This window comes from Octopus bimaculoides, chromosome 12 (genome assembly GCF_001194135.2).
Source record: "Octopus bimaculoides isolate UCB-OBI-ISO-001 chromosome 12, ASM119413v2, whole genome shotgun sequence".
NCBI lineage: Eukaryota > Metazoa > Mollusca > Cephalopoda > Octopoda > Octopodidae > Octopus > Octopus bimaculoides.
The window spans coordinates 41820421-41824027 of NC_068992.1; positions in this window are offsets into that span (position 1 = coordinate 41820421).

Sequence of the window (3607 nt, forward strand, 5' to 3'; positions counted from 1 at the left end):
TATATATATATATATATATATATATATATATTATGTAGGTGCAGGAGTGGCTATGTGATAAGAAGCTTGCTTCCCAACCACATGGTTCCGGGTTCAGTTCCACTGCGTGGAACATTGGGCAAGTATCTTCTACTATAGCTTCGGGCCGGCCAAACCCTTGTGAGTAGATCTGGCAGATGGAAACTGAAAGAAGCCCGTCGTATATATATATTACAAATTGCATCGGGCTCTTCCTATTGTCTTTCATCATCATCATCATCATCCTTAATTATAATTATTATTATTATTAATATTTTCATTTTCACACAACAAATTAGACTAATAGAAAACAAAAAATCCTGACATCGAGCTAAAGAACCCTCATAAGTACCCTAGCTGTCCCTAATAACATTGTTTTCTGCAGCTGTACTAAACTGCTAAACTAACTGCCTACTTGCTCTATTCATCTGTTCAGACCTTTAGGGAATAGGGAAAAGTCCCAATGCACCTATAACTAGAAGGATACATTTTACCCTCACTTTCTATAGTCGCTCTCATTCAATGGCTAGGCCCTGGTACTTTGTTATTTTTTCTATACCTCTCATATTTGGACTGTAAAGTCAATTATCTCGCACACTCTATTCTCTTTATCTATTACTACTAAATCAGGCCTTCTAGCTTCTATTACTTGGTCAGTTTGAATGTTAAAGTCACAACAACTTGTATTTCTTACTTTCTAATACTTTACTAGGTTCACACCTTTTATGAGTGTGTTCAAATACTCGCTTTCTACATAACTCCCAGAGGATATTTTCCCTAGGTTGTCATGTTTTTGTTTATTTTTTCTGTTCCAGCATGCTACATTCATTTACTATATGAATAACACTTTCCGCTTTTGGTTTGCATAATCTGCATTGAGAATCTACTTGGTTTTTGTCTGTCCTGGTTTTTATCCAATTATTCCTTAATGCTTGATCATGTGCTGCAGCTAACAAACTTTTTGTCTCCCTCTTCAGTTTTTCTTTCTGCAACCATAGTCATGTCTCACTACAACTATTTGCTCCAACTACCTTTGGGTATCTACAATGTAACGCCTTCTCCTGCCAGCCAGATAATTTCTGTTCGTTTTTCTGTTTTTTTTGGTTTCTCTATGTCTTGCTGTGACTCTAGAGTTTTTTAATAAACCTTTTTCACTATTACCTACATAGAAATCTATATCAACTCTAGCTAACTCTGCGATGTCTTCTACTCTTCCGCCTTCCTTTCTAGGTTAGTATAGTTGCTACTCCTGCGCTTGGGTTGAATCCTGCATTCATATTGAGTTCTTTCCTAGTTATTCTGGCTAGCTTTGCTAATTCAGTTTTTGTCCAATCTAGAAAAGCTGCTGAATATGTTAATAATGATACTGCCCACCCCCGCCAACCTCCACTAGATTCAGACAATTTAGCTTTGACTTCATTAACTCCCTCACCCTTCTGATGTACTCTTTCTCAATATTTGTTTTCATTTCTGTAGTTAGTACTCTGTCAGATTCTAATACTTCTAGATACTTATAGCTCTCTCCTCCTTTCAATGATTTTAATGTCTGGCCATCTGGTAATTGGATGTCTTCGCTGTTGACTATTCGTCCCATTCTTATGATTAATATTGCATACTTATCTATGCCAAATTCCATGCATATATCTTTGTTGAAGAGATTTACAGTCTGTATTAAGGAATCTATCTCTTTTTCATTCTCAATAAAAAGCTTCAGATCATCCATGTAGAGCAAATGGTTAATTTTTCCCTTACTATTTCTGAACTGATACCCTGCCTCTGCTTTCCTTAAAACTAAACAGAGGTGGATCAAATATAATACACATTTTAAAGGTGACAACGAGAGCCCCTAGAAAATTCCTCTTTGATATTAACTTTTCCTAAGAATGTATCACTTGAGCGGAGATTTACTTTCCATTTCTCCATACTACTGCGAATTAATTCTGTTATGTTCTCTTCTATACAGAATATACTCAAAACATTCCGTTATCCATAAGCGTGGGATCATGTCATGTTTTTGTAATCTATCCAGGCTAGTGTTAGATTTTTCTTTCTAGCTTTTACTTCATTTAGAACTGCTTTGTCTATATATAATAAATCATGCGTTCCTCTAGCCTTTTTCGTGCAACCCTTTTGTTCTTCTGGTAGTAAACCCTGGTTGTTAAGGGTGCTCGAAAATGCTATCGGAAAACATTCCTGTTAACAGCTTTCACAGTAATGGTAAACAAGTGATTAGTCTATAATTGCTGGCCGTATTACCCTTGTTCTTATCTTTGATAAAGAGTATTGTTCTCCCTCTAGTCACCCAATCGATTATTATTCCTCCATTAAGGCAATCCTGAAGCCGTTTCCTCAGCTTCCCATGTAAACTACTGAATTTCTTTAGCCAGTAACCTTGAACTAAATCTGGTCCTGGGTCCTTCCAATTTGGCATTTTTCCTAACACTTTACTCATTAATACTCTAGTTAATCTTAGATCTGGCTGCTTCTCACTCACTACTTCTTCCCTCACTTTCTTTAACCGTACTGCATCTCCATTATGATTGACTGGCTTATCCCAAATATTACTCCAGGACGTTTTAGCTTCTTCTGCATTAGGTTTCTCATCTTCAGTGCTTAGTTCTCCAATATTTATTTGGTTATAAAGTCTCCTCTGGTCTGTCTCAAATAATCTATTCTGTTGACACTGATCTATTCTTTTCTGATATCTGGGGAGCTTACCTGCTACTGCTACGATACACTGTTTCAGCTCTCCTATTACTGTCCAAAATCTTTTCTCTTTGACTAGGTATCTTTTCTCTTTGAGTAGGTATCTTTTCTCTTTGACTAGGTATCTTTTCTCAAGGGTTTGAGCTTCCAGACTTCTATTCAACACAGATCTTGTCTTAAAGTCTTCACTTTAGTCGCTGGTGCTAGTTGTTCCTTCCTCATTGGTAGCGCTATTATTATTTTTCCTTTAGGTTCTTCTTTGGATTGAGCTGTATCTGTTACGTTGTTGATTGTCTTTCCTACTGCCTGGTCTTCCTTTCCAGTTCTCTTGTGACCACTTCAACCTCCAATTCTGTCATCCACTTACTTCTCCTAAAAGTATTGGCTTGATCAACTAATCTCTGCTCAGTCACTTTAAACATACTCTTCTCTACCCAATTGTTAACATCCGTTTTCTGTAGCCCCTTGTTTTAGGTTCACTTTTTAGGTAGCACTGCATCACTATCCTGTTTTCAGGCCTCGTGCCTTTAGTAGAAAGGATTATTATTATTATTATTATTATTATTATTATTATTATTATTATTATTATTATTATTATTATCATTATTATTATTATTATTATTATTATTATTATTATTATTATTATTATTATTATTATTATTATTATTGTTCAGTAGTTTTATTTTTATAACGTGCTTTCACTTCACTACTGTGCGCCTTGGGTATGTGCTGTGGTTTGCTGTGGTGCTCTTATGTTTACTGTATTGAAAGTGTTTTGCGTAGAATGTGTGCAGTACCCAGTAGTGCAATTTTCTGTATGTTATATATATTTGTAAGTCCTGGTGTTTTCGTTATGCATTTGTCTGAATATTTTTTGTATTAT